This window comes from Loxodonta africana, chromosome 10 (assembly GCF_030014295.1).
Source record: "Loxodonta africana isolate mLoxAfr1 chromosome 10, mLoxAfr1.hap2, whole genome shotgun sequence".
Classification (NCBI taxonomy): domain Eukaryota; kingdom Metazoa; phylum Chordata; class Mammalia; order Proboscidea; family Elephantidae; genus Loxodonta; species Loxodonta africana.
In genome coordinates, this window is record NC_087351.1 from 30,877,133 (window position 1) to 30,895,949 (window position 18,817).

At 38.0% G+C, this 18,817-nt stretch overlaps 2 pseudogenes; both read left to right on the forward strand.

Annotated features, from left to right (window-relative positions):
- The first annotated feature begins 3,181 nt into the window (after positions 1 to 3,181).
- On the forward strand, positions 3,182 to 4,366 carry LOC135232482 (cytochrome c oxidase subunit 2-like; annotated as a pseudogene).
- Positions 4,367 to 4,425: 59 nt separating this feature from the next.
- LOC135232595 (ATP synthase subunit a-like) lies at positions 4,426 to 5,746 on the forward strand (annotated as a pseudogene).
- The last annotated feature ends 13,071 nt before the right edge of the window (positions 5,747 to 18,817 follow it).

Here is an 18,817-nt window from a genome sequence, read left to right on the forward strand (position 1 = left end):
ACCTAACTGAAGGAGAATCAGAATTAGTTTCTGGCTTCAACGTCGAATATTCAGCTGGCCCTTTTGCCTTATTTTTTATAGCTGAATATGCTAACATTATCATAATAAATGCCCTTACTGTAATTCTATTCCTAGGAACCTCTTGTAACCCTCAAGTACCAGAGATCAGTACTATTAACTTTGTTATAAAAACCATTATTCTAACTATCTGCTTTTTATGAGTACGAGCATCTTATCCACGATTCCGATATGACCAACTAATATATCTCCTCTGAAAAAATTTCCTTCCACTAACCCTAGCCCTATGCATGTGACATATTTCAATCCTAATCTCACTAGCATGTATTCCACCACAAATATAGAAATATGTCTGACAAAAGAATTACTTTGATAGAGTAAATTATAGAGGTCTTAACCCTCTTATTTCTAGAACTACAGGAATCGAACCTAAACTCGAGAATTCAAAAATCTCAGTGCTACCAATTACACTACATCCTACTAGTAAGGTCAGCTAAATTAAGCTATCGGGCCCATACCCCAAAAATGTCGGCTCACACCCTTCCCGTACTAATAAACCCACTAACTCTCAGCCTAATCCTAACAACACTATTCGCAGGAACACTAATTACCATACTAAGCTCCCATTGACTAACAGCCTGAATAGGACTAGAAATGAACATACTTACTATAATTCCTATTCTAACAAAAACAGCCAACCCACGATCCACAGAAGCCGCTACAAAATACTTTATAACCCAAGCTATAGCATCTATGATGCTCATAATAGCTTTAACAATTAACTTAATATATTCAGGACAATGATCAATTACAAAAATGACCAACCCTGTAGCATCAAATGTAGCATTAATAGCCCTAATAATTAAACTAGGCTCAGCCCCATTCCACTTCTGAGTCCCAGAAGTAACGCAGGGAGTCCAACTTACACCAGGAATGATCTTGCTAACCTGACAAAAATTAGCACCACTGTCACTACTATATCAAATAGCCACCTACGCCAATACTAACTTAATCTGCCTCTCTGGCCTACTTTCAATCCTAACTGGAGGATGAGGAGGCCTAAATCAAACACAACTACGAAAGATCTTAGCCTACTCATCAATCTCCCACATAGGCTGAATACTCATTATTTTAACCTTTAACCCCACCCTCACCCTTCTAAATCTAGCCATCTATATTTTACTAACACTATCTATCTTTATAATCCTAGCAAACACTTTCACAACCTCAATATCATCTCTAACTCTCATATGAAATAAAACACCTGCAATAACCATTATACTTATAACTACCCTACTATCCTTAGGAGGACTACCCCCACTATCAGGATTCATACCCAAATGACTCATAATCCACGAACTAACCAAAAATAACAATGTTGTTATACCACTACCTATAGCCATTATAGCACTACTAAACATGTACTTCTACATACGACTAATCTATTCCTCATCACTTACAATCTTACCATCTACAAATAATATAAAAATAACCTGACAATTTACCAACACCAAACACACAATAATATTACCCACCCGAATTATCCTCTCTAACATACTACTTTCCCTAACCCCAATCATTTCAATGCTAGAATAGGAATTTAGGTTAGAATAGACCAAGAGCCTTCACAGCCCTAAGCAAGTATATTGTACTTAACTCCTGAAATAAGGACTGCAAGATATCACCTTACATCAACTGAATGCAAATCAGACGCTTTAACTAAACTAAGCCCTTCTAGATTGGAGGGCTTCAATCCCACGAAAACCTTAGTTAACAACTAAACGCCCTAATCAACCGGCTTCAATCTACTTCTCCCGCCTTGAGGAGGGGGAAAAAAGGCGGGAGAAGCCCCGGCAGAATTGAAGCTGCTTCTTCGAATTTGCAGTTCGACATGTTTACACTTCAAGACCTGGTAAAAAGAGATTACCCTCTGTGTTTAGATTTACAGTCTAATGCTTACTCAGCCACTTTACCTATGTTTGCTAATCGCTGACTATATTCAACAAACCACAAAGATATTGGAACACTGTATCTACTATTTGGTGCTTGAGCTGGTATAGTAGGAACTGCTCTTAGTATCCTAATTCGGGCAGAACTAGGTCAACCAGGCTGTCTTCTTGGAGACGACAAAATCTATAATGTTATTGTTACAGCACACCCTTCGTAATAATCTTCTTTATAGTTATGCCAATTATAATTGGGGGCTTCGGAAACTGGTTAATTCCACTTATAATTGGGGCACCTGATATAGCTTTCCCTCGAATAAACAATATGAGTTTTTGACTACTACCTCCATCCTTCCTGCTACTTTTAGCATCTTCCACAGTAGAAGCTGGGGCAGGCACTGGCTGAACTGTATACCCTCCCCTGGCAGGAAATCTAGCCCACGCAGGAGCTTCCGTAGATTTAACTATCTTTTCACTCCACCTTGCAGGAGTATCCTCTATTCTAAGTGCAATTAATTTTATTACTACTATCATCAACATGAAACCTCCAGCCATATCTCAATACCACATACCTTTATTTCCATGATCCATTTTAGTAACAGCTGTCCTCCTTCTCCTGTCCCTCCCAGTTCTAGCAGCAGGTATTACTATACTATTAACAGATCGTAACCTTAATACTACTTTCTTTGACCCTGCAGGAGGAGGAGATCCAATTCTATATCAACACCTGTTCTGGTTTTTTGGGCACCCCGAAGTCTATATTCTAATTCTCCCAGGATTTGGAATAGTCTCTCATATCGTTACATACTATTCGGGGAAAAAAGAGCCTTTTGGTTATATAGGAATGGTATGAGCTATAATATCAATTGGCTTCCTAGGGTTTATTGTATGAGCCCACCATATATTCACTGTAGGCATAGACATTGATACCGGAGCTTACTTTACATCGGCTACTATAATTATTGCCATCCCAACTGGCGTAAAAGTCTTTAGATGACTAGCCACTCTTCACGGCGGTAATATCAAATGATCTCCCGCTATAATATGAGCCCTAGGATTTATCTTCTTGTTTACAATTGGAGGGCTAACTGGCATTTTTCTTGCTAATTCTTCACTAGATATTGTCTCACACGACACCTACTACGTTGTAGCCCATTTTCACTATGTCTTATCTATAGGTGCAGTTTTTGCCATTATGGGTGGATTTATTCACTGATTTCCACTATTTTCTGGATATACATTGAATTATACATGAGCTAAAATTCAATTTCTAGTTATGTTTATCGGTGTTAATTTGACATTCTTTCCCCAACGCTTTCTTGGACTATCTGGTATGCCACGTCGATATTCTGACTATCCAGATGCCTACACTGCATGAAATACTGTTTCTGCTATAGGTTCATTTATCTCTTTAGTAGCCGTAATTCTAATGGTCTTTATAATTTGAGAAGCATTTGCTTCTAAGCGTGAAGTTTCTACAGTAGAACTCACAACAACAAATGTAGAATGACTTAATAGATGTCCACCTCCACATCATACATTCAAAGAGCCAGCCTACGTAAAATCTAACTCGAGAAGGGAAGGAATCGAACCTCCAACAGTTAGTTTCAAGCCAACTCTGTAACCTCTACGCCTTCCCCAGTAGGCATGAAATTTTAGTAAAACAATTACATAGCTTTGTCAAAGCTAAATTACAGGTTTAAATCCCGTAAATTTCTATGGCTTATCCTTTACAATTAGGGTTCCAAGATGCTACATCCCCTGTTATAGAAGAACTCCTTCACTTCCATGACCACACCCTAATAATTATTTTTCTTATTAGCTCCTTAGTCCTATATATTATCCTACTTATATTAACTACTAAATTAGTCCATACAAATATAATAAATGTCCAAGAGATAGAAATAATCTGAACCATTCTCCCAGCTGTTATCCTCATCCTAATTGCTTTACCCTCTTTACACACTTTATATATAATAGACGAAATTAATAATCCCCTACTAACAGTCAAAACTATAGGACACCAATGATTCTGGAGCTATGAGTACACTGATTACGAAGATTTAGCCTTCGACTCATACATAATTACTACTGATAGTCTAAAATTTGGGGAACTTCGATTACTAGAGGTAGATAATCGAATGGTGTTACCCATAGATCTGCCAGTTCGAATACCAGTCTCATCAGAAGATGTCCTCCATTCATGGGCCGTCCCATCCCTGGGTCTAAAAACAGATGCAATTCCGGGACGACTTAATCAAGTAACTTTAACATCAACACGACCTGGCCTATTTTATGGTCAATGTTCTGAAATCTGTGGAGCAAATCATAGCTTTATACCAATTGTCCTAGAACTAGTTCCACTTAAACACTTTGAAAGCTGGTCAGCATCGCTAACGTAATCATTAAGAAGCTATAATAGCACTAACCTTTTAAGTTAGAGTATGGGAACATAGTATTCTCCTTAATGAATGGCACAAGCGGATATCATCATTTGATTATTAGTAGCTGCAATCGTACTTCTCACGTTAGCGATTTTTCTTCATATTAAAATCCTGAAGATTCTTTACTTTCTTTTCCCAATTTCTAAAGAACTCTCCAAGAAACCATGTATCTTCCCTTGAAAAAAGAAGTGAACGAAAAACTATCCGCCCTCTTCGATGTACCCATAGCTACGATAATCCTAATTATTGCATTCCCAGCAATTTTGCTTCCAGCTCCAAATCGCCTAATTACTAACCGTTGGATTACAATCCAACAATGACTAGTCCAATTAATCATAAAACAACTTTTGACTATTCATAACACAAAAGGACTGTCATGATCTCTTATACTAATTTCCCTAACTTTATTTATTGGTTTAACCAACCTACTAGGCCTACTACCCTACTCATTCACCCCTACAACACAACTATCTATAAACTTAAGCATAGCAATTCCCCTATGGACTGGTACAGTTATCCTAGGCTTCTGACATAAAACTAAAATCTCATTAGCTCATCTTCTTCCACAAGGAACACCTACATTCCTTATTCCTATAATTATTATTATCGAAACCATTAGCCTCCTCATTCGACCAATCACCCTAGCAGTTCGACTCACTGCCAATATCACAGCAGGTCACTTACTCATTCATTTAACCGGAACCGCCACACTAACTTTACTATCGATTCATCCAATAACAATTACAGTAACATTCATTACAATAATTCTACTTACAATCCTAGAACTTGCCGTAGCACTAATTCAAGCCTACGTCTTTGCTCTTTTAGTTAGCCTTTACCTATACGAGAGTGTCTAATGACGCACCAAACACATGCCTATCACATGGTAGATCCAAGTCCCTGACCTCTCACTGGAGCATTATCCGCCCTACTTATAACATCTGGCCTAACCGTGTGATTTCACTATCACTCTGTAATTCTCTTGCTTTTAGGATTAATAACTAACATCCTAACCATATTCCAATGGTGAAGGGATGTGATTCGAGAAGGAACCTTTCAAGGCCACCATACACCCGTCGTGCAAAAAGGTTTACGGTATGGTATAATTTTATTTACCACCTCTGAAGTACTATTCTTCACAGGTTTCTTCTGAGCCTTTTACCACTCTAGCCTAGCACCTACTCCTGAACTAGGAAGCTATTGACCCCCAGTAGGCTTTTACCCACTAAATCCACTAGAAGTACCGCTTCTAAACACGTCTGTCCTCCTAGCTTCAGGAGTGACTATTACCTGAGCTCATCACAGCCTAATAGAAGGAAACCGTAAAAACATACTTCAAGCTCTTTTTATTACTGTTTTCTCAGGAGCCTACTTTACACTTCTCCAAATCTTTGAGTACTACGAAGCATCCTTTACAATCTCCGACGGCATCTATGGCTCAACTTTCTTCGTAACCACAGGATTCCACGGTCTGCACGTTATTATTGGCTCAACGCTTCTCCTAATCTGCTTTATTCGCCAACTCAAATTTCATTTTATGTCTAACCATCATTTTGGCTTCGAAGCAGCCGCTTAATACTGACATTTCGTAGATGTAGTGTGACTATTCCTCTATTTATCCATTTACTGATGAGGATCCTATTTCTTTAGTATTAACTTAGTATAACTAACTTCCAATTAGTAGGCTTTGGTAAACCCAAAAAGAAATAATCAACCTTATAATTATGCTACTAACCAATACTACACTAACATCACTAATAGTTCTAATCGCATTTTGACTACCTCAGACATATACTTACTCAGAAAAAACAAGTCCATACGAGTGTGGCTTTGATCCAATAGGTTCTGCTCGCCTACCATTCTCAATAAAATTCTTTCTAGTAGCTATCACGTTTCTCCTATTCGACCTAGAAATCGCATTACTTCTACCTTTGCCCTAAGCCATTCAAGCTAATAATCCAAATCTAACACTTTTAATATCATTTATATTAATCATCCTCCTAGCTATTAGCCTAGCCTATGAATGACTCCAAAAAGGTCTCGAATGAACTAAATATGGTACTTAGTTTAAACAAAACAAATGATTTCGACTCATTAAACTATGAACACATCATAATTACCAATAATGCCCTACATCTACATAAACATTATACTAGCTTTCGTTATCTCACTTATTGGTACCCTCATATACCGCTCTCACCTAATATCCTCATTACTATGCCTTGAAGGAATGATACTTTCACTATTTACTTTGAACGCACTCCTATCCCTCAATATAAACTTCACATTATCTACTATAGTACCACTAATTCTACTAGTATTCGCAGCTTGCGAAGCCGCAGTAGGTCTGGCACTCCTTATTATAATCTCCAACACTTACGGACTAGACTACGTACAAAACTTAAACCTACTCCAGTGCTAAAAATTATCTTACCAACAATTATACTTATTCCCCTTACCTGACTGACTTCTAATAATATAATATGAATTAACACCACTCTTAATAGCTTTATAATTAGCCTAACCAGCCTCCACCTTCTTTATCAACCTCTTGATAATAGCCTAAACCTCTCTCCGGAATTCTTCTTAGATTCCCTATCCACCCCACTACTAATTCTTACTATTTGACTACTTCCTCTAATACTAATCGCCAGCCAATCTCACCTATCTTCTGGATCAACTTTTCAGAAAAAATCCTACATCACTACAATTATCTTCTTACAAGTATCCCTAATCATAACATTTGCTGCTACTGACTTAATCCTATTATACATTATATTTGAAACAACGCTTATCCCAACTATAATTATCATTACTCGATGAGGAAATCAATTAGAACGGTTAAACGCAGGGTCATACTTTTTGTTCTACACTCTAATAGGATCTCTCCCCCTATTAGTAACCCTTATACTAGTCCAAAATACTCTAGGATCATTAAACCTAACAATACTACCATACCTAACCGAACCTGTTAACAACTCATGGTCTACTAATATACTATGACTAATATGTATTATAGCCTTTATAGTAAAGATACCCCTACATGGTCTCCACTTATGATTACCAAAGGCTCATGTAGAAGCACCAATCGCAGGATCTATAGTATTAGCTGCCATCCTCCTAAAACTAGGAGGGTATGGGATACTACGAATCACTATCCTCCTGGATCCTCTAACAATGCACATATCTTACCCATTCCTCATACTATCACTATGAGGTATGGTCATATCCAGTTCTATCTGTTTGCGACAAACAGATATAAAATCCCTCATCGCCTACTCTTCAGTCAGCCACATGGCCTTAGTAATCGTCGCTATCATGCTTCAAACACCATGAAGTTTTACAGGGGCACTTACCCTAATAATCGCCCATGGCTTAACTTCTTCAATACTTTTCTGCCTAGCAAATTCCAACTACGAGCGCATTCACAGTCAAACCATAATTTTAACACGAGGCTTACAAACTCTTCTCCCACTAATAGCTACATGATGACTACTAGCCAGCCTAATTAACATAGCTCCACCACCCACCATTAATCTAATTGGAGAACTACTCATTATCACAACATCATTTTCATGATCCAATCTCACTATTTTTCCCATAGGACTAAACGTGTTAATCACCACAATATATACTCTCCACATAATAACCACAACTCATCGAGGAGAAACATCACATCACGCTAAATCTATTAAACCTTCATTTACCCGAGAAAACACCTTAATGACCCTCCATCTTCTACCCCTACTACTCCTCTCTCTAAATCCCAAGATTATCCTAGAATTAACATATTGTAGACATAGTTTAATCAAAACATTAGATTGTGGGCCTATAAATAAGAATTCAATCCTCTTTGTCTACCAAGAAAGAATTAAGGAACTGCTAATCCCTTACACCCCATCTAACAATGTGGCTTTCTTAACTTTTAAGGGGTAAGAGCTACCCATTGGTTTTAGGCACCAAAAAACTGGTGCAATACCAGTCCATTTCAGCTCACTAATGCCTAGGATATCAATGTTGATGTGTTCCATTTCATGTTTTATAATTTCCAATTTTCCTAGATTCATACTTCGTACATTCCACGTTCTGATTATTAATGGATGTTTGCAGCTGTTTCTTTTCATTTTTAGCCATGCCGCATCAGCAAATGAAGGTCCCAAAAGCTTTACTCCATCCACGTCATTAAGGTCGGCTCTACTTTGAGGAGGTAGCTCTTCCCCAGTCATTTTTTGAGTGCCTTCCAAACTGGGGGGCTCATCTTCCAGCACTATATCAGACAATGTTCCGCTGCTATTCATAAGGTTTTCACTGGCTAATGCTTTTCAGAAATAGACTGCCGGGTCCTTCTTCCTAGTCTGTCTTAGTCTGGAAGCTCAGCTGAAACCTGTCCTCCATGGGTGACCCTGCTGGTATCTGAATACCGGTGGCATAGCTTCCAGCATCACAGCAACACACAAGCCCCTACAGTACAACAAACTGACAGACACGTGGCGGGAAGCACTTACTGATGAAGATCAAAGACCACAGCCTTCAGTATGGATTACACCTCCACATAAAGGAAACAAAAATCCTCACAACTGGACCAACAAGCCACATCATGACAAACGGAGAAAAGATTGAAGTCGTCAAGAATTTCATTTTACTTGTGTCCACAATAAACACCATGAAAGCAGCAGTCAAGAAATCAAAAGACTCATTGCATTGGGCAAATCTGCTGCAAAAGACCTCTTTAAAGTGTTGAAAAGCAAAGATGTCACCTTGAAGACTAAGGTGCACCTGATCCAAACCATGGTCTTTTCGGTTGCCTCATATGCATGTGAAAGCTGGACAGTGCATAAAGAAGAGTGAAAAAGAATTGAAGCCTTTGAGATGTGGTGTTGGTGAAGAATATTATACCATGGACTGCCAAAAGAACAAACAAATCTGTCTTGGAAGAAGTACAACCAGAATGGTCCTTAGAAGCAAGGATGGCAAGACTGCGTCTTACATACTTGGACATGTTGTCAGGAAGGATCAGTCCCTGGAGAAGGACATCATACTTGATAAAGTTCAGGGTCACTGGAAAAGAGGAAGACCCTCAAAGAGATGGACTGACACAGTGGCTGCAACAATAGGCTCAAGCGTAACGATTATAAGGATGGTGCAGGACCGGGCAGTGGTAGGTTCTGTAGTACATAGGGTCACTATGAGTTGGAACCGATTCTGTGGCACCTAAGAACACTAACAGCAACGTGGCATACAGTCCTTTTAATACGTTATTGAATTCAGTTTGTGAATGTTGAGGATTTTTGCATCTATATTCCTAAGGGATACTGGTCTTTAGTTGTTGTTCTTCTTCTTTGTGTCTTTATCTGGCTTGGGTACCAGGATAATGCTGGTCCCAGAGAATGATTTAGGAAGTGCTCCCACCTTTTCTATATTTTTGGAAGAATTTGAGAAGAATTGGTATTAATTCTTCTTTAAATTGCTTGGTAGAGTTCACCATTAAAGCCACGTGGTCCCGGACTTTATTAGGAGGTTTTTAATTATTAATTCATTCTCTTCACTTATTATAGGTCTTTTGAGGTTTTCTATTTCTTTTTCAGTCAATTTAGGTAATTTGTGTGTTTCTAGGAATATATCCATTTCATCTAGATTATCTACTTTATTGGCATACAATTGTTCATAGTATTCTCTTATATATTATTTTTATTTCTGTATAATCAGTAGTAATGTCCCCACACTCTCATTTTAGTTATTTGCCTTACTTCTTTTTTTCCTTGTCAATCTAGCTAAATGTTTATTGATTTTACTGATCTTCTCATGTAATCAATTTTTAGTTTCATTGATTCTATTTTTTTTTTTCTATTTCATTTATCTCTGCTCTGATCTGTATTATTCCTTCCTTCTGGTGGATTTGGTTTTAGTTTGCTCTTATTTTTCTAGTTCCTCAAGGTGTGAAGTTAGGTTATTGATTTTAGATTGCTCTTTTTTTACAGCCATGAATTTTCCTCTGAGCAGTGCCTTTGCTGCATCCCATAAATTTTGGTATGTTATGCTTTTATTTTCATTGGTCTCTAAGTATTTTCTAATTTCTCTTGTGATTCCTTCTTTCACCCATTGGTTTTTAAAAGTGTGGTGTTAATTCTCACATATTTGTGAATTTCCCATTTCCCTCTGTTACTAATATCTTGTTCAATTCTATGTGATTGCAGAAGATACTTTGTATGATTTCAATCATTTTAAATTATTGAGACTTGTTCTGTGTCCTAACTACGGTCTATATTGAAGAATTATTCACATGCACTGGAGAAGAATATGTATTCTGCTGTTGATGGATACAGTGTTCTATACATGTCTTGAGGTCTAGTTGGTTTATAGTCTTATTCAAGTCCTCTATATCTTTATTGATTTCTTTTAATAATTTTTACTGTGCTTTAAGTGAAAGTTTACAAATCAAGTCAGTCTCTCACACAAAAACTTATACACACCTTGCTGCATACTCCCAATTACTCTCCCTCTAATGAGACAGCCCGCTGTCTCCCTCCACTCTCTCTTTTCATGTCCAATTCACCAGCTTCTACCTGCTCCACCTTCTCATCTCCCCTCCAGGCAGGAGATGCCAGGATAGTCTCAAGCATCCACCTGATCCAAGAAGCTCACTCCTCACCAGCATCCCTCTCCAGCCCATTCTCCAGTCCAATCCGTGTCTGAAGAGTTGGCTTCAGGAATGGTTCCTGTCCTGGGCCAACAGAAGGTCTGGGGGCCATGACCACCAAGGTCCTTCTAGTCTCAGTCAGACCATTAAGCCTGGTCTTTTTATGAGAATTTGGGGTCTGCATCCCACTGCTCTCCTGCTCCCTCAGGGGTTCTCTGTTGTGTTCCCTGTCAGAGCAGTCATCGGTTGTAGCCAGGTACCATCTAGTTCTTCTGGCCTTAGGATGATGTAGTCTCTGGTTCATGTGTTCCTTTCTGTCTCTTGGCCTCGTAATTACCTTGTGTTCTTGGTGTTCTTCATCCACCTTTGCTCCAGGTGGGTTGAGACCAACTGATGCATCTCAGATGGCAGCTTGCTAGCATTTAAGACCCCAGACGCCACTCTTCAAAGTGGGATGCAGAATGTTTTCTTAATAGATTTTATTATGCCAATTGACTTAGATGTCCCCTTCTTTATTGATTTCTTGTCTTGATGTTTTATTCATTATTGAAAGGGGTGTGTTGAAGTTTCCAACTATTAATATAGAACTGTCTATTTCTCCCTTCAATTCTGTCACTATCTGCTTCATATACTTTTGGGCATGTACAGTTAGGAGCATATATATTTATAATTGCTACATCTTGATGAATTGACACTTTTATCATTATATGACCTTTTTTATCTCTTGTATACAGAGCAAATTAGTTTCTCATTCAACAATTTATACACAAATTTTTTTTGACATCAGTTACAATCCCCGTGATATGTCAACACACTCGCCTTCCATACCCTAGTTCCCTGTTTCCATCTGTTCATTTTTCCTGTCCCTTCCTATCTTCTCATCATTGCTTTTGGGCAGGTATTGCCCTTGTAGTCTTGTACATATGATTGAACTAAGAAGCACAGTTCTCATGTGTGTTATTGTTCATTTTATAAAACCAAACCTACTGCCGTCAAGTCGATTCCGACTCATAGTGACCCTATAGAACAGAGTAGAATGGCCCCATAGAGTTTCCAAGGAGCACCTGGCAGATTCGAACTGCTGAACTTTTAGCAGCCATAGCACTTAACCACTATGCCACCAGAGTTTCCGTTCATTTTATAGACCTGTCTAATATTTGGCTGAAGAGTGAACTTCACGGGTGGCTTCAGTTCTGAGTTAAAAGTGTGTGTGGGGGCCATAGTCTCAGGGGTTCTTCCAGTTTCAGACTGGTAAGTCTTGTCTTTTGTGTGCGTGTGTGTGAGTTTTGTTTTACATTTTTCTCCAGCTCTGTCTGGGATGATCTATTGTGATCCCTGTCAGAGCAGTTGGTGGTGGTAGCCAGTCATGATCCAGTTCTGGACTCAGGCTGGTGGAGGCTGTGGTACTTGTGGTCAATTAGCCCATTGGATTAATATTTCCCTTGTGTGTTTGGTTTTCTTCATTCTCCTTTGCCCTGGAGGAGATGGGACCAGTAGGTGTATCTCAGATGGCTGCTCGTAAGTTTTTAAGACCCCAGATGCTACTTACTAAAGTTGGATGTAGAACATTTTCTTTATGAACTTTGTTATGCCAATCAACCTAGATGACCCCTGTAACCATGGTCCCCAGCCCTCAGCCCCAGTAACTCAGGGCCTCAGGGTGTTTGGAGGTGTCTATGAAGCTCCTATGACTTTGCCTTGGCCAAGTTGTGCTGACTTCCCCTATATTGTGCACTCTCTTTTCCTTCACCAAAGTTAATATTCATCTACTATCTAGTTAATGAGGACCCCTGGTGGCAAAGTGGTTAAGAGCTTGGCTGCTAACCAAAAGGTCAGAAGTTCTAATCCACCAGGCGCTCCTTGGAAACCCTATGGGGCAGTTCTATTCCATCCTATAGGGTTGCTATGAGTTGGAATGGACTCAACAGCAACAGGTTTGAGTTTGTTTTTTTTTATCTAGTTAATGATTTTGCCTCCGTAATCCTCCCCTCCCTCGTAACAATCACATATTGCTTCTTTCTGTGTATAAACTTTTTCTTGAGTTTTTGTACTAGTGGCTCATACAGTATTTGTCCTTTTGTGATTGACTTTTTCACTCAGCATTATGCCTTCCAGATTCATCCATGATGTTAGGTGTTTTGCAGATTGATCATTATTCTTTAACTTTTTGTAGTATTCCATTGTGCATATGTACCATAATTTGTTTATCCATTCATCTGTTGATGGGCACTTAGGTTCTTTTCATCTTTTTGCTATTGTGAGTAATGCTGCTATGAACATGACTCTACATATGTCTATTCATGCCACGGCTCTTATTTCTCTAGGATATATTCCTAGAAGTGGGATTCCTGGATCGTACAGTATTTCTATTTCTAGCTTTTTAAGAAAGCACCATATTGTTTTCCATAGTGGTTGAATCATTTTACATTCCGACCAGCAGTGCATAAGAGTTCCAATCTCCCTGTAACCTCTCCAACACTATTTTCTCTTATTTTGATTAGTGCCAGTAATGTCAGGGTAAGACAGTATCTCAATGTAGTTTTGATTTGCATTTCTCTAATGGCTAATGATTGCAAGCATTTCCTCATGTGTCTATTAGCCACCTGAATGTCTTCTATGGTGAAGTGTCTGTTCATATCCTTTGCCCATTTTTTTTTTTATTGGATTCTTTGTCTTTCTGTTATTAAGGTGTTGCAGTATCTTGTAGATTTTAGAGATTAGACCCTTGTCAGATATGTCTTGGCAAAATTTTTTTCCTGGTCTGTAGGTTCTCTTTTTACTCTTTTGGTGAAATCTTTTGATGGGCATATGTGTTTAATTTTTAGAAATTCCAGTTATCAAGTTTATCTTCTGGTGCTTGTGCCTCGTTAGTTATGGTTTGTATCCTATTTATGCCATAAGGCACTGGGTTAATGGGTCTGGGTATTATGGCCCCAACTGTTGTCCCTATTTTTTCTTCCATGATGTTTATAGTTTTAGGTTTTATATTTAGGTCTTTGATCCATTTTGAATTAGTTTTGTGTACACTGTGAAATACGCATCCTGTTTAATTCTTTTACTGATGGACATCCAGTTTTGCCAGCAACGTTTCTTAAAAAGACTCTGTTTTCCCCATTTAATGGACTTTGGTCCTTTGTCAAAGATCAGTTGACCGTAGATGGATGGAGTCATCCCTGGGTTCTCAGTTCTGTTCCATTGGTCTATGTGTTTGTTGTTGTACCAGTACCAGACTGTTTTGACTACCATGGCTGTATAGTAAGTTCTGAGATCAGGTACTGAAAGGTTTTCTACTATGTTCTTTTTCAACAATGCTTTACTTCTCTGGGGCCTCTTTCCTTTCCATATAAAGTTAGTGGTTAGTTTTTCCATCTCATTAAAGAAGGTTGTTGGTATTGGGATCAGGATTGTGTTATATCTATAGATTACTTTGGGTAGAATTGACATTTTCACAATGTCGAGTATTACTATCCATGAGCATGGTATGTTTTCCCATTTATATAGGTCTCTTTTGGTTTCCTGTAGTAGCGTTTTGTAGTTTTCTTTGTATAGGTCTTTTACATCCCTTGTCAGATTTATTTATTTTTTAGTGGTGATTATAAATGCAATTGTTTTTTTTATTTCCTTTTCAAAGTTCTCTTTGTTGCTGTATAGGAATCCAACTGATTTTTGTATGTTGACCTTGTATCCTGCTACTCTGCTGAATCTTTCTATCAGTTCCGGTAGTTCTCTTGTGGAATCTTTGCTGTTCTCTACGGATGGGATTTTATCATCTGTGAATTGTAATAGTTTTACTTCTTCCTTTCCAATTTGGATGACCTTTATTCCTTTTTTTTTTTTGTCTTATTGATCTAGCTAGGACTTCCAGCACAGTGTTAAATAGGAGTAGTGGTAAATAGCATCCTTGTCTTGTTCCCATTCTCAGGGGAAATGCTTTCAGCCTCTGTCCATTGAGAATGATGTTAGCTGATGGTTTTGTATAAAAAAAAAACTAGTTTATAGATGCTGTTTATTATGTTGAGGAATTTCTCTTCTATTACAATTTTGCTGAGTCTTTTCAGGAATTGGTGTTGGACTTTATCAAATGCCTTTTCTGTGTTGATTGAGATGATCATGTGATTCTTTTTTTTTATGTGATGGATCATGTTGAATGATTTTCTAATGCTGAACCATCCTTACATACCTGGTATTAATCCCACTTGGTTGTAGTATATTGTTTTTTTTAATATGATGCTGAATTATTTTGGCTAGAATTTTGTTAAGAATTTTTGCATCTATATTCATGACACTCTTGTAACAGTTTTTTATTTAAGGTCTATTTTTATCTGATATCAATATAGCCACTGCAGCTCTCCATTGGTTATTATTTCCATGAATATTTTTTTCCACGCTTTCACTTTCAATTCTTTGTTTCTTTGGATCTAAAGTCTCTTACAGAGAGCATATATTTGGATCATGTTTGTTTTTTTTTAAATCCAGTCTGTCAATCTGCACAATTTGATTGGAGAGTTTAATTCATTTACATTTAAAGTAATTACTGATAAGGAAGGACTTATTTCTGCCATTTTGATACTTGTTTTCTATGTGTCATAACTGTTTTGTCCCTCATTAACTCCAATTTTTTTTCTCATTTCCCTCTTTTGTACTTAGTAGGCTTTTTATAGTGAACCATTTTGATTCCCTTCTCTTGCTTTTGTGTGTATTTTTTTTTAAAGATATTTTCCTTGTGGTTACCATGGGAAATCCATTTAATATCCTTAATTTATAACTGTCTAGTTTTAACTGATACTAATCTAGTTAGCATAGCATAGCACACAAAAATTCTTCTACTATACTGCTCTGCCCCTCTCCTTTATATTGTTTTTGTTACAAATTACATATTTATACTTCGTGTGCCCCCCAATTCAATTTTCTATTATTATTATGCATTTGTCTTTCATATCATGTAAGACTCAAAAAGTAGATTTAAAAACCAGAAATTCAATAATTCTGGCTTTTGCCTTTGCCCATGTAATTATTTTTACTGGATATCTTTATTTCTTCATATGGTGTTGAGTTACTGTCTCATTCCCTTTCATGTCAACCTGAAGAATTCCTTTAGCATTCCTCTTAGCTAAGGTATAGTGGTAATGAACTCCCTGGGCTTTTGTTTTTCTGTGAAATTCTTAATTTTGTCCTCATGTTTGAAGGATAGTTTTGCCAAATGTAGAATTCTTGGTTGACACATTTTTTTCTTTCAGCACTTTTATGTCATCTCACTGCATTCTGGCCTCTATGGTTTCTGCCGAGAAATGACATATTAATTTTATTGAGGATCCCTTGTATTTAGTTGATGTTTTGCTTCTTTCTTGCTACTTCAAGATTCTCTCTTTGTCTTTGGTTGTTTACAGATTCATAGTAATGTGCCTCAGCATGTATCTCTTTGAGTTTATCCCACTTTTTGTTTATTGAGCTTCCTGAGTGTGTAGATTCAGTCTTTCATCAAATTTGGGAAGTTTTCAGCCATTATTTCTTCAAATAATCTTTCTGCCACTTTGTTTCTCTTCTCCTTTGGAATTCTCATAATGCATATGTTGGTCCAATTGATAGTGTCCCATAAGTCCCTAGGCTCTGTTTGCTTTTCTTAATTCTTTTTTCTTTTTGATCCTCAGATTCAATCATTTCAATTGTTCCCTCTTTAAACACATTCATTCTTTCTTCTGCCCACTCAAATCTACTTTGGAACCCCTCCAGTGGATTTTTTATTTCATTTATTGGAATTTTCAGCTCCAGAATGTTACTTGGTTCCTTTTTATAACTTCTGTCTGCTTATTGATAGTCTCATTTTATTCATACATACATCATTTTCCTGATTTCTTTTAGCTCTTTGCCCATGTTTTCCTGTAGCTCTTCAAGCATATTTAATAGTGTTGTTTTAAAGTCATTGTATAGTAAATCCATTATCTGGGCTTCTACAGAAATGTTTTCTGTCAGTTTGTTTTCTCTTTTGAATGGGCCAGCCTTTTCTGTTTCTTTGTATTATTTATTTATTTATTTATTTTTGCTGAAAACCGAACATCTAAATATAATGTGGTAAGGTAATCTGGAAATTCAAATCTTTCCATTTCCCTGGGTTTTTTTTTTTTTTTTTTTTTTAATTGTTGAAGGCTAGAACAATCTGTTTAGTGACTCTCCCACTCCCAATATGTGTGTGTGTGTGTGTGTGTGTGTGTGTGTGTGTGTGTGTAGCGAAGACTGCCTTCCTGGACATGTGTGGTCACTGAAGTATGTTTCCTAGCATGTGTTCAGCTAGTGTTTCTCAGAGAGAGAGAGAGAAAAAAAAAAAAGACACCTTTCACAGCATTTGCAGATTGGCTTTATGCTGGCACACTTCTTCAACACTTATCCAGTTTGCACTGAGGCTAGCTATCAGTCCAAGATGATGTTGCAGGGATCATTCTGAGGTGAAATCATAGGGCCCTCTGAGGTATTTTCTGAGCATGCATCTTGCCCTGGGAATGTATGTGCCTTTCCAAATTCCCCTGTATAGTTAGGTGCTTTTGAATGTCCTAATTTCCTAAAGAAATTCTCTCCCCAAATTCTCCCTCAGTCCTTAGGCATCTGTCATGGATTGAACTGTGTCCCCGCAGAATATGTGTCAACTTGGATAGGCCATGATTCCCAGTGTTGTGTGGTTGTCCTCCATTTCGTGATTGTAATTTTATGTTAAAGAAGATTAGGGCAGGATTGTAACACCCTTACTAAGGTCACATCCTGGATCCAATGTAAAGGCAGTTTCCCTGGAGTGTGGCCTGCACCACCTCTTATTTTACAAGGGATAAAAGAAAAGGGGAGCAAGCAGAGAGTTGGGGGCCTCATATCACCATGAAAGAAGCACCAGGAGCAGAGTGCATCCTTTGGACTCAGGGTTCCTGAGAGAAGAAACTACCAGTCCAGGAGAAGATTGACAAGAGGGACCTTCCTCCAGAGCTGAGAGAGAGAAAAAGTCTTCCCCTGTAACTGACACCCTGAATTTAGACTTCTAGCCTAGACTGTGAAAAAATAAATTTTTCTTTGTTAAAGCCATCCCCTTGTGGTATTTCTGTTATAGCAGTACTAGATGACTAAGACAGCATCTCTCGTATGTCTCAACCACAATCTTTAGCTTCAGATAGCTACAGTGTTTAGGAAATGTTTGCCACTTTTGCACCCTGTGTGAACTTTGACATAGGTGAAAGATGAGCGCCTTACATCAGTCCTTCATGTAGCCTCCAGACAGGCTAGAAGAGACACACACAATAATTTGCAAATATAGTCTGTTTTGTTCCCTCGGAGAGTCAGAGACCAGGATTCCACTCTGGGAATGTGAGCAACTGCAGCTTTGTGACTACCATTGAGCAGGGGAGAGGGTGGGGCACAGGCAAATAGAAAACACCACAAAGCTTTCCTAACATTTTGAGGTTACCTTTCCTTGAGTCATCATTCTCTTCATTGCTGTAAGCGTTTGACTGGTTTCCATTTTCAAATGAAGTTGGACCTTTCCAATAAAGTTGGTTCTGCCAGTTTCTGTTTGACTCTTGGAGTTTCTGTGGGGGCACAGCTGGTGCCTGCTGCTGAACTGAATTTTGACAAAGGTGCAAAAACAATTCAACAGAGGAAGGATAGTCTTTTCAACAAACAGTCTGAAGTAATTGGACATCCATAGGCAAAAACAAACAAAAAAACTAAAATGGATCATATATTTAAATGTAAAATTATAACACCTTTGAAAGAAAACACAGGAGAAAATCTTCAGG